We start from the raw sequence: 13,334 nt of genomic DNA, 5'->3' as shown, positions 1-13,334 counted from the left end.
TAAGGCAAGAAAAAAGGGATTAACACCCAGAGTATATGAGGAGCTCAAACAACCCAACAGGAAAAAAAAATCTAATAATCCAGCTTAAAAATGGGCAAAAATTCTGAATAGACAGTCTTCTAAAGCAGACATACAAATGGCAAACGGAGATATGGAAAGGTGCTCAACATCGCTGGACATCAGAGAAATGCAAATCCAAACTACAATGAGATATCAGCTCATCCCAGCTAAAAAGTGCTTTTATCCAAAAGACAGACAATAACAAATGCCAGAGAGAATATGGAGAAAAGGAAACCCTCATACGCTGTTGGTGGGAATGTAAATTAGTACAACCACTGTGAAGAACAGTAGAGAGATTCCTCAAAAAACTGAAAATAGAGCTATCACATAATCCAGCAATGGCACTGCTAGGTGTATAACCCCCAATAAGGAAATCAGTACATCAAAGAGATGTCCGCATTCCCATGTTTATTGCAGCGCTATTCACAATAGCCAAGATTCAGCAGCAACCTAAGTGTCCATCAACAGACGAATGGATAAAGAGTTGGTGGTAGTGTAAATTAGTGCAACCATTATGGAAGACAGTGTGGTGATTCCTCAAGGATCTAGAACCAGAAATACCATTTGACCCAGCAATCCCATTACTGGGTATATACCCAAAGGATTATAAATCACTCTACTATAAAGACACATGCACAGATATGTTTATTGCAGCACTATTTACAATAGCAAAGACTTGGAACCAACCCAAATGTCCATCAATGATAGACTGGATAAAGAAAATGTGGCACATATACACCATGGAATACTATGCAGCCATAAAAAAGAATGAGATCGTGTCCTTTGCAGGGACATGGATGAAGCTGGAAGCCATAATTCTCAGCAAACGAACACAGGAACAGAAAACCAAACACTTCACGTTCTCACTCATAAGTGGGAGTTGAACAGTGAGAACACGTGGACACAGGAAGGGAAATATCACACACCAGGGCCTGTCGCGGGTAGAGGGCAAGGGGAGGGATAGCATTAGAACAAATACCTAATGCATGCAGGGCTTAAAACCTAGATGACAGGTTGATGGGTGCAGCAAACCACCATGGCACATGTATAACTATGGAACAAACCTGCACGTTCTGCACATGTATCCCAGAACTTAAACTAAAATAAAAACACAAAAGAAAATGTGGCACCTCTACACAATGGAGTACTATTCAGCCATAAAAAAAGAATGAGAGCCTGTCATTTGCTATAACATGGATAAAACTGGAGGTCATTATGTTAAGTGAAATAAGCCAGGCACAAAAAGACAGACGTTGCATGTTCTCACTGATTTGTGGGAGCTAAAAACCTTAAAACAACTGAACTCACGGAAATGGAGAGTAGGATGGTTACCAGAGGCTGAAAAGGGTGTTAGGGGAGGGGGAAGTGGGAATGGTTAATGTGTACAAAAATTAGTTATCTAGAATGAATGAGATTTAGTATTTGATAGCATAACAGGGTGACTACAGTAAACAATAATTTATTGTACATTTTAAAATAACTAAAACAGTGTAATCGAGTGTAACACAAAGGATAAATGCCTGAGGTGATGGATGCACCATTTATCCTGATGTGAATTTTTTTTTTTTTTTTTTTTTTTTAGACGGAGTTTTGCTCTTGTTGCTCAGGCTGGAGTGCAACGGCGTGATCTTGGCTCACCGCAACACCTGCCTTCCTGGTTCGAGCGATTCTCCTTCCTCAGGCTCCCGAATAGCTGAGATTACAGGCATGCGCCACCACGCCCAGCTAATTTTGCATTTTTAGTAGAGGCGGGGTTTCACCATGTTGGTCAGGCTGGTCTCAAACTCCCAACCTCAGGTGATCCATCTGCCTCGGCCTCCCAAAGTGCTGGGATTACAGGTGTGAGCCATGATGCCCGGCCCTCGATGTGATTATTAAACATTGCATGCCCATATCAAAATATCTCATGCACCCCATAAATATTTATGCCTACTATGCATCCACAATATTAAAAATAAATACATAAATGTAAATAATAATAAAATAAAATCAGATTGGTCCAAATGCTAATACACGTGCTGCTGAGAAACCCTGAGAAGCCAGCCTCATGCAGGGCACTTATTCATCACCATGCCTCCTTAATATCCAAGCGCCTGGTTAACTAGTCACTGAGCTGAGAAATTGCACCAGGAGACATGGGCTCCAGAGACAGAAGGGCTGGGGGCACTGTTTCCTCTAACAGGTGATATGGAGGTAGGGGATGGCTGGGCTGGATCCCTTTGGCTGGGCTGAAAGAAGCCATGGCTCCAATTGGATGCTCGATGAGTCTTTGGCTACTCTGTCATTATCACGAGACGGTGAACACTTCTCCAAGCATTAGTTCCCCACACAGGCCATGCAAAAACAAAGAGAAAAGGCACTGGGCAGAGAGTCTCTGGGCACAGGGAAGTGTCATTGAATCTGGACAGAGGACAGTGGTGGCTCCTGGCAGTCTTGGTGCTGACTCAGCTCCCTCTGAAGCCCCTGGCTTCCCCTTGCCTCTAAGGTTTTCCTTCCAACTCTATTTCTTACTGTTCTTGTCCCTCTCCTCTCCCCAGACCGTGCTATCCTTTGAGCTAACTCTCTCCTAGCAGAAAAACTAGTTCTGCAAGACCACATGGTACAGGGACTTTCAAGTCTTCTGTTGAGCATCTTCTCATTTCCTGATGTGGAGCATTTCCGACCTTTGTTTCTGGTCCTTTCTTCAGCTGGGGACTGTCCCTGGCTCTCCGGGGAGAAGCATGGCGTACAGGTGGAAGCATTTGGATCCTGCAGGTTAGGGAGGAGAATCAACAATGACCATTTGAAAAGACTTTCCCTTATGCCAGGTTGAAAACTGGCCACCCACTGATTGGATCCAAGCTATGTGTTCTTTGACCCGTATGGTATTTTTCTTTACTGGAACCAATATTTGATACTTTTAGCTTTGCTTGAGCTGGTACAATCAGCGTCCTGGTGACATTGCACCTGTGTTTCTGCATGATGGGCAGCTGCTGGTGCTGCTTCGACCTAGCACATTCAGCCAGCAGGCTTTCTTCCAGGCATGGCAGACCCCCAACTCACAGAGCACACACAGCTACATGTAGGGCACCTGCCCATCCGTGTGCTCACCTGTCAGGCCCTCCAGGTATATGAACTTGTAACTCCCAGCCTTCTGTTCTAACATACCTAAATGAGAGCATTTATGTGTGTGTGTGTTTGAAATTTGTACCATGCTAGGTGCTATTGCAAGTAGAAAAATAAAGCAGACAAGGTGCTTGGCATCATGAAGCTTATGGTTGACAAACATACGATCAAAATCATAGCACCAGAAGCTGCAACCCTGGGGTGAGTCCAGGGGAGAAGAAGCTTGAATCTGGCTGGAGTGGTCCCCAAGGACTGTGGAATCAGTGGTATGTTGCTTGGACCAAGAAGGGCAGGTGCTCAGCATTGAGGATATAACACTGAAAAAAAAACAGACAAAACTCTTTGTCCTCATGTAGCTTACATTCTATTGATAGGAAAAAGATCATAACCAAAACATATAAGTAAATTATACAGGATGTTAGAAAGTGTTATTAGTATAAATGCTATTAATTGCTCCAACAAGAATCATGCAATTATAATAAAAGACTGTGTGACTACCATCACGAACACTCCGTGACGAAGATATAAGGACAGAAATGGTCAGTATATTGACTGGAAAACAGAGAGAAAAAAAAAAAACAAGACCTATTTGAATTGGTATGTAAGCTACAAAATTGTCCAGACATGTCCCAGTTTAATTTAGATGTTGTCACAAAGCGATAATGAGATTATCACATCATTTCCTGGCAGTACATGCCTGGGTGCCCTCCAAAACCTGCAACACCTGCTCCAGGTTCCTGGTTCTGATTTAAAAAGGAAACCTTCATCAGATTCACCTTCCATGCTGGCCATGAGGAGTGAGCAGCAAGAAGGAGCAAGCCCCAGGATCACGCAGCAATTTGGTTTGGCGCCTGCAGAGGGCACCCGAGGAACATGACAATGTTCCCCAGACTTGAACCATTCAAATCCACCTTCCAAATATTTTGCACTTCTTTTGAATCTTACTGTTCTGGGTAACGTTAAGTATTGTCAGTTTGTATTTAGCTACGCAATTTTGCAAATGGTCTTTCCATAACCCTGTTTGAAACACTTCATTGTTTTCCCATTGCACTTAAATTTCTTACTAGGGCCTAGCCTCCCTCCCTGACCTTGTTTTGGACTATCTTTCCCCTCACTCACTGTGCTCCACCCTCTTGGGCCTCCCTTCTGTGAATGCTACATGCTCCCGCCTGCCTCAGGGCCTTTACACTTGCTTTTCCTGCTGCCTGTGATGCCTTTCTCCTACTGTTCAGCCAGCTACATTCTACCCTCTGCCTATCCTCAAGACTCAGCATCTATGTTACTCCATCAAGGAAGCTGCTATGATTTGAATGTGTCCTCCAGCGTTCATAGGTTGAAATTTAATGGCCAGTGTGGTTGTATCATGAGGTGGGGACCTTTAAGTCTGAGGACAGAGCCCTCAAGAATGGGATTGGGTCCCTTATAGAAGGGCTTGAGGGAATTCGTTTGCTTGGTCCATTCTCCCACTGCTATAAAGAACTGCCCAAGACTGGGTAATATAGAAGGGAAAGAGGTTTATTGACTCACAGTTCCACATGGCTGGGGAGGCCTCAGGAAACTTACAATCATGGCAGGATGTGAAGAGAAAGCAAGACACCTTCCTCACAGGGCGGCAAGACGGAGAGTGAATGTAGGAAGAACTACCAAACATTTATAAAACCATCAGACCTCATGAGAACTCACTCACTATCGCGAGAACAGAGTAGGGGAAACCATCCCCATGATTCAATCACCTCCACCTGGTCTTTCCCTTGACAATAATCCCCATTTCCCCATAATGGGGATTATGAGGATTACAATTTAAGATGCGATTTTGGGTGAGGACACAGCCAAATCAAATCAGGGTTCATTCTTTTCTGCTCTTCTACCAGGTAAGGACATAGCATTCTGCCCTGCAGAGGACACAGCAACGAGGTGACATCTTAGAAGGAGAGACAGGACCTCTCACCAGCCATCAAACCTACAGGTGCCTTGATTTTGGATTTCCCAGCCTCCAGAACTGTCAGGAATAAATCTCTATTGTTTATAAATTACCTAGACTCAGGACTTTAGTTGCAGCAGCTCAGACGCACTAAGACACAAGCTTTCCTTAAACACCCATCTCCCAGACAAAAGCAGCATCCCCTGCCCCCTAAAGCAGCTTTCTATGCCTCCCTGGTATATTCCCTTTTGAATTTTATGTCCCTGTTAAACTGAGGGACAGAGATTGCAATGGAGGAATGAACATAACTTGAGACATCCTAAGTTATGCGTTATTCCCAAAGTACAGAGAATAAAGATTAACCCAAGAATTTTACTTCTTGTGAAAAGAACAAATTACAGAAGCTATTTTTGACAATAGTGGGATTTTTTAGCCTATCCTTAAAGTAAACAAAAGTTTAGAGTTAATCATAACATATGTATACTATTATTATACATTATTATTATACATTATGTATATTATAAATATTATACATGTATACATGTATACATGTATAATATTATACATATATATAATGTATTATATTATACAATTATAAATGCCAATTATAAATTATAATTGTATAATATAATACATTATACAAATGTATTATTATACATTATTATATATATATTATTATACTATTTTTTAAATTGTTCCTGCATCCAATGGTGACATAAACACACTGGCTCCAATAACAGAGTGAGATTTCATTTCTAGATAAAGATGCTACCTCGAGGCAAATTGAATGCTCAAATCTTTCTACAGGTAAAATATTGTTTTAATAAAAGGCACTTCCACATTTGTGTTTACATAATGAGCCTCTTCCCATATTCGGTCAGGTGTTGCCTGGGCAGACTGAAGGAGAGCTGAGGTCCTGGCTACAATGAATTCCATTTGACCTAATAAATGTTGACTCGCCAGTGTAATCACTGATTCTTGTAGCAGTGTAGGACATGGATCCTAGGAGAAGATTGCAGTATTTTATGAGCTGCCACTTGCTAAGCTCAGGAAGAGCTCTCCTGAGGAGGAGAGGCAGTCCCTAAATTGTCACTGGCATTACAAAGAGGCTGTATTTCTATTAAGCATTTAATATATACTTTGGGTTCTTAACTTTTGCAGATTCATTCAGTTCAAACTACAGGTATAATTTTCATTTCGTAGGTGGGAAAATAGAGGCTCAGCATAATTGGGTAATGTCTCTAAGTTTCTATACCTTATATAACTGTTATCTGATAAAGATAAGGATAGAAATCCTAGTTATTCTCATCTATACCATATTTTCTCATTCTCATAAAAAATTAAATACTTTACTTCTCAAAAATAATTCTGCCTCATTTCCTTTAGAACTAACTTTGTTCAAACAAATTTTACTACCACCCAAGTAATTATGCTATCTAGTTATGTTCGTGAAACAAGTCTACCTGTATTTTTTGCGTAATTTGACAAGATATATAGGACAACATAGCAATGAAAACTTTTCTCCTTTTTATTTTAAGATCCCACTCCCCAAAGAGGGGGGAATCGTATTAAAAGCACTTGAATAATGCATACATAGGAAATCGATCTATATAATGCATTATTTTAATAGGTTTGTATCCAACTGTAACTCATCATTACAGACTTTATTTTATAATTGTCCCTTTGCTGATGGGGAATGGGAATTTGTATTTATCAGACTCCACATTTGATTGGCTGCCCAAGAAGAATTAGTTCTCCTGAATATGTGGTGCTTGCCTCCCAACACCCATTTCCTGCTCTTCTAGCAATAGCCCTAATTTCAATGTAAGGACCCTCCCCTTCCTCCCAATCAGTCCATGTGACCTGGGTGGACTCTCATACCCTCTTAGTGATGGAGCCTAAGAACAGCCTTCAGTCATTCAGCAACTCATGGTCACATGACTGTTCAGGGATAAGCACAGAAACAAACTGACGCCAATCAGAGCCTCAGCTTCTGATTCCAATGGGAGCCAGAAGCCCTCTCTTCCTGTTTGCTGTGAAGCTGTAGAAATGGAAGCTCTAGCATAGTGGCTGGCATCTTGCCATATCAGGAGTGAACTTATTTAAAAATGGGACCAAAAAAAGAAGTGAAACTGAGGAACAGGGAGAGATAAAACAGGGCCTGATAAAAAGCATTCCCCTCAGCTTCTGATTCCAATGGGAGCCAGAAGCCCTCTCTTCCTATTTGCTGTGAAGCTGTAGAAATGGAAGCTCTAGCATAGTGGCTGGCATCTTGCCATATCAGGAGTGAACTTATTTAAAAATGGGACCAAAAAAAGAAGTGAAACTGAGGAACAGGGAGAGATAAAACAGGGCCTGATAAAAAGCATTCCCCTAGTCACATGGAGAGCTAAGCCAGCCCTCCCCTTGAACTTTTCAATGACTTGAGTCATCGAATTCATTTGCTTAGGAAAGTTTGGCTTAGTTATCTGTCACTTAAAATCAAAAGAGTGCTCACTGATACATCATGGCTACATTAATGTCCGGACAGAGCCTGAGACAAGGGCTTGCTGCAGGTAGTTCGTTGTGGGAAGTGATCCTGGGGAAGCCGGAGGAAAAGTGAAAAAGGTGAAGATAGGAAGCTGTTCCAAGGGCTGTTACTGAGCTGATGACCCTGTGGGCCGCTGGAGCTTGCTCCTCCTGCAAACCCTCTGGGGTCTAGCATGTGTCCCTCAGAATTGTCCTCACTACAGAGACAGCATTTATCCACTCAGCCCCATTCAGCCAAGGGTTGGCCCGGTGGGTGTCCCCTGCACTTCCAGGTTTGATCCTGCCCTAGAACCTGACCTCAGTAGTAGAAAAGCCCCAGGACATGAGGTACTACTGAGGTCAGGTTCACCTGGCCACAGCTGTTTGTCAGTTCAATGCCAGAGCAACAAGATAGGTCAAGAGGACATAAGACAAGGCATCAAAGATGCCCAATGCTATTAAAATTCATTATCAGCACCACACATTGGTTCCCTAAGATTAGACTTTATAAATTTTGATAAAACTAGACAAGAACAGGGTTGAATCTGATGAAGCCCAACCAGAACTTCAATATCGATGTCTTTCACACACGATACTTAGGACCAAAGAAGTCCCCTTAAGGGAATTTTGTGTATCATAGTCTTGGCGAATTGTTCTGCTGCAGAACTGGGTCAGATCAGCTGCATGCGGGGAGGAGAGTTTTCTCTGAAAGTAAAGGGATGGCCCCTGCTGTTACTCATTGCTGGAAAAATCAGCCTGAAAACAGCAAATGAGAGCAAGAGAGATGAGCCTTAGGTTCCGGTAAAGGAACGCTCTCACCGTAACCCAGAGTTTAAGGGTAAGGTAGGAACGTGATCCTGGCCTTGGCCTCTGACTCATTCATGCAACACATAGTTATTGAATGTCATCAGGAGCAACCACAGATGGTGAGGCCCGGTGCAGAACGAAAACTCAGGGCCCCTTGTTCAAACACCAATAAGAATTTCAGGATGGCAACAATGCGGGGATCGTGTGAGTGCGGGATCCTATGTGACTACACGGGCTGCATGCTTGCAAAGTCCATCCTGTCACCTAGGTGTCACTTATTGTGCTAGGTTCTGGGCATACACTGGCAAGCAAAACCGATATGGCACCCGTACTCGAAAAGCTTAGAGCCTAGCCTGGGATGTATATGGCTCCCTCCATCAGTCTCCTTTCCCAGATATCTTTCACAGCATGAGCCCTCACTATAGTGAGCTTGATTCACTATTATGTGTGTGTGTATATATATTATATATGTAATGTTTACATAAATAATATATAATTAAATTAAATATATATTTATTATATATGCATATATACTTATATAATATTTATATATATTTGTTCCATTTGTTTATATATATAAATATAGATATTTATTATATATTTGTTCCATCCTTATTCTCTCTGGGGCACTCACCCATGCTATACCCTCTGCCCTCTATAACTATATCAATAAACTAATGTTTATATATTTACATTACATAAACATATGTAGATAAAATAAATCTATAATTATATATTATATACACATAAAATTGCTCATGCAACTTGTTCCCTAAGCCCCTGGAGTACAACTGAAGAATCAGTGATTACATTGGTGGTTCTAATGCAGGGGTGGCGATCTGGTGATTTTGAAAACTGTCAGATATGTCTCCAAGGGGAAGCAGGGGGCTCTCTGAGGGGCAGCTTCCTATGGGATTGGCTAGTATAATTTTAACTATCAGCATTAACTGGAATGTCCAAGAGAGATACCAAAAAAGTTAGATTTACCCACCTGTTTGAGAAAGAAAAATGCCTAAGCAATTTGAGCATTAAGAATGTGAAAGCAAGAACGTTGTTCAAATAACCCACAGGTATTTGAATGATACTGGCTGAATAGCACTCTGTTTGGGTCTGTTTTTTATAAACCAAATAACCATTTGTTGAGGTTAACTTGCTTCAATGTTGAATGTTAACGCACTCTTCCCTCCACAGGTTTTTACCTGTCATATCTAGAGTTTTCTAGGAGCCACACCATGTATTCTAGAATAAGTCTTTCTGCTTCATTGGCTCCAGATTTTGTCATGGTGTGTCCTTCACTACCTCTGCCACTTGGCCAAAAACTTCCTATAAGACCTCAGAGACAAGGCTTGGCTGATAGGAGAATTAAAAGAAAGTTCAACCAGAGAGTAACTTACAGATACTGAGCAAACTTAGACTTGCCCTCAAGCCATGGAAGAGGCGTGTTTCCTCATTGTCTGGTGATCTTCCACCTTAGCAACAGGAAACTCCACCTCTAGCACCGGAAGCTGTTCCAGGGCCTTTGTGCCAAACTGACTTCCAAAATCCATTGAGTCTTCATTTATTATCTGGAGATTGGTCTACTTCTAAAATGATTCGCGGAATGTGTAGGATTTATGGTTTGGATCTGAGACCACAGGTCAATCACACTGTAATCCATATCAATCATTTTTTCAAAGTATAGTTGTCCAATTTTAATAAATGTCATCTGGAAGCTTGTATTCTAGCTTCTAAATCTACTTTTGAAGCTAGAATACAATTCTACTTTTAAATCTCTCCTTTCAAGGAATTCAGTTTCGTGGAATGCAATGCTTCCACTGGGTGTCTTTGCCTGCAAGCAATTGAAACACATTCGAACTACTTTAAACAATGAGTGGTGATTTGCTAAGCAATACATGGCGTGTCTTATGGAACCTTTAGCAACCAGGATTCTATTTTTAGGAAATCAAGTAGATTCCTTCGTGTTAAGGCAATTGTACTTTTAAAACATTTCTGCAAATTCTTTGACATCCTCCCATCAAAAGCCTACTGCCCTTCCTTTGAATATGGACTTACCTGGTGAGTCCCCTCTAACCAAAAGAGTGCAGCAGAAGCAGAAGTTGCCATATGACTTCTAAGGCTGGGTTAGAAGAGGCAATCTAGTTTCACCTTGTTCTCTCTGGGGGTACTCACCCTTGGTGCCCACCTTTTGTGCTGCGAGGAAGCCCAGGCACCCAGCAGGACCACATGTCAGTGTTCCAGTCAGTGGTCCCTGCTGAGACCCCAGCTCTCAGCCAGTATCAACTGCCAGACCTGAGTGAGGAAGCCTTAAAGTGAATCCAGCCCCAGCCACCAACTCTCTGCAACTGCACAGGAAACCTCAGTGAGGAGATGGGAGTCACTCCCAGCATGAGGAGGTATGATAATAATAAAAGACTATTGCTGTTTCACACCACCAAGTCTGGAGTGTGATATATAACCAGACACCCAGGTAGCAATCAGGACCCCAGTATCAACTACAGAAGTGGAAGGGCACTAACTTGCTGTTCCCACTGCCAGCAGCCAGAGGGTGGGTACATGACCTGGCGTCGATGGATCCGTGGCTCTTAATTCTTTACAGCAGGATCCTCTGGTGGGGGGTTCTGGCCGTGCATCAGTGGTGGGTTTCCGTTTTGGAATCCTCCCCACATCCCAAGCTTGATCATCCAGCCACACTCTTGCAAGCCTTTGCCAAATGCAGTGCATTCTCTATAGATGAGGATAGCCAGGACCAGTTTCTGTTGCTTACAACTAAAAAAAGTCCAAATTGCTACTTGATCAGAAAGTGCCTCTGGAAGAGACTGCAAATGGAAACCGTCAGGACATCAGACCTTTGCCTCATTTCTCCTGTCTGCTGTCTGCTCAACTGCTTCAATCCTCTTTACCTCTGCAAACCACCTTCCTCTACTGGCTTCAGTTATGTGTGGAGCAAAATGGTCTCCCCTAGCTTCTGAGATCAAGAGACCAGATCACACGGATGAGCTGGATTTTTCTCAAATCCCAAATCAGTGCTTACGAGTAAAAGTCTGAGTGGCCCAGACTGGATCAAGTTCATCTATGGCCAAAACCTAGTGTCATGCTGTGTCTGCATGGCTGCCAAGGGCCCGGGCCTGTGGGGCGAGAATAGAAGTCATTTCCAGAACGCGGGAGCAGTGGTGCAGTTCCTCACGAACTGGGGAAACAATGCCAGAAACTTCCACTTCATCCCAGATGAGACTGCTACCCTAGAGGGAGTTTTTCTCTGTGATCTTCCTGCTCTCTAAAATGTCATCCCAGATACCTTACCTGCCTTTCCACCTCTATGTACAACTTTTCCCATGCTCCTTCTAATCATTTAGCATATCTTTTTTTTTTTTTTTTTTTTTTTTTTTTTGAGACAGAGTCTCTCTCTTTCACCCAGGCTGGAGTGCAGTGGCGCCATCTCGGCTCACTGCCAGCTCCACCTCCCGGGTTCATGCCATTCTCCTGCCTCAGCCTCCCGAGTAGCTGGGACCACAGGTGCCTGCCATGACGCCCAGCTGATTTTTTGTATTTTTAGTAGAGACGGGGTTTCACTGTGTTAGCCAGGATGGTCTTGATCTCCTGACCTCGTGATCCACCCGTCTCGGCCTCCTAAAGTGCTGGGATTACAGGTGTGAGCCACTGCGCCTGGCCCATGTAGCATATCTTAATCAATGCATGTTTAATCCCTTCCTGCTTTTCTAGAGCTTCCATAAGTGACTTACTTCCTGTGAAGCATTTCTGGGGCCTTTCATATCTGGCTTTTCACACTCACTTACTTGTCTTTCTTGTGGGATTCTTTGAGCAGTGATTCCATTCCGGGGAAGTTCTGTGTTGGAGTCTGTAATTACTGTCCTGTACCTGGCATGCCCCTCTGTGTGTGCTTCACAAGATTGGCATGCAGCAGAGGCCACCATCTTATAAATGTCACAAATGAAAAGTTTGTTGACAAATAAAATAGAGGATAGACCAACTGGGATTGGTCTTTTGTGCCTTCATTCATTGTCCTAGTTATAAATTTCCTGGGGCCAGGCATGGTGGCTCACGTCTGGAATCCCAATACTTTGGGAGGCCAAGGTGGGAGGGATTGCTTAGGCTAAGAGTTCAAGACCAACATCGGCAACATAGCCAGATCCCATCTCTACCAAAAATATATATATTTTTTAAATTAGCAGGCATGGTGGCACACCCCTATAGTCCCAGCTATTCAGTCGGCTGAGGCGGGAGGATCGCTTGAGCCCAGGTGTTCAAGGCTGCCATGAGCTATGATCATGCCACTGCACTGCAGCCTGGGCAACACAGCAAGACTTTGTCTTTAAAAAATCAAAATAAAATATCCTGGTTCATTTTACCTGATCAGAGGCTCGCACTTTTGCCCAAGCTGGAGTGCAGTGGCACAATCTCGGCTCACTGCAACCTCCACCTCCCACGTTGAAGCAATTCTCCTGCCTCAGCCTCCCAGGTAGCTGGGATTACAGGCATGTGCCACCACACCCAGTTACTTTTTGTATTTTTAGTAGAGACAGGGTTTCACTATGTTGGTCAGGCTGGTCTCGAACGCCTGACCTCGTGATCCACCCACCTCGGCCTCCCAAAGTGCTGGGATTACAGGTGTGAGCCACCGTGCCTGGCCAATAATTGGTCTATTTCTATCCCTGGGGCTATACCCATTAAGAGAGCAGAGGCCCATAGAAGGATACTGTAGCTGGGAATATGGTTGCAGCAACTTCAAAGAGTTGCCAACTTTTTACTTTGTCTAAATCTAAAATTAACAACATAAAAGCAAAGACTTTATACCATGAAAGAAAAGGGCAAGAATAGAATAAAAAAACAATCTTTTCCAATAAAGTCATATGGATAAACTTTTCCAACTTTTAAAATCCCAGGCCACTGAAGCAAGAGAAAGGCCAGTGACCCT

This window comes from Mandrillus leucophaeus, unplaced genomic scaffold (genome assembly GCF_000951045.1).
Source record: "Mandrillus leucophaeus isolate KB7577 unplaced genomic scaffold, Mleu.le_1.0 Scaffold19, whole genome shotgun sequence".
Classification (NCBI taxonomy): domain Eukaryota; kingdom Metazoa; phylum Chordata; class Mammalia; order Primates; family Cercopithecidae; genus Mandrillus; species Mandrillus leucophaeus.
This window is presented reverse-complemented; position numbering follows the sequence as displayed.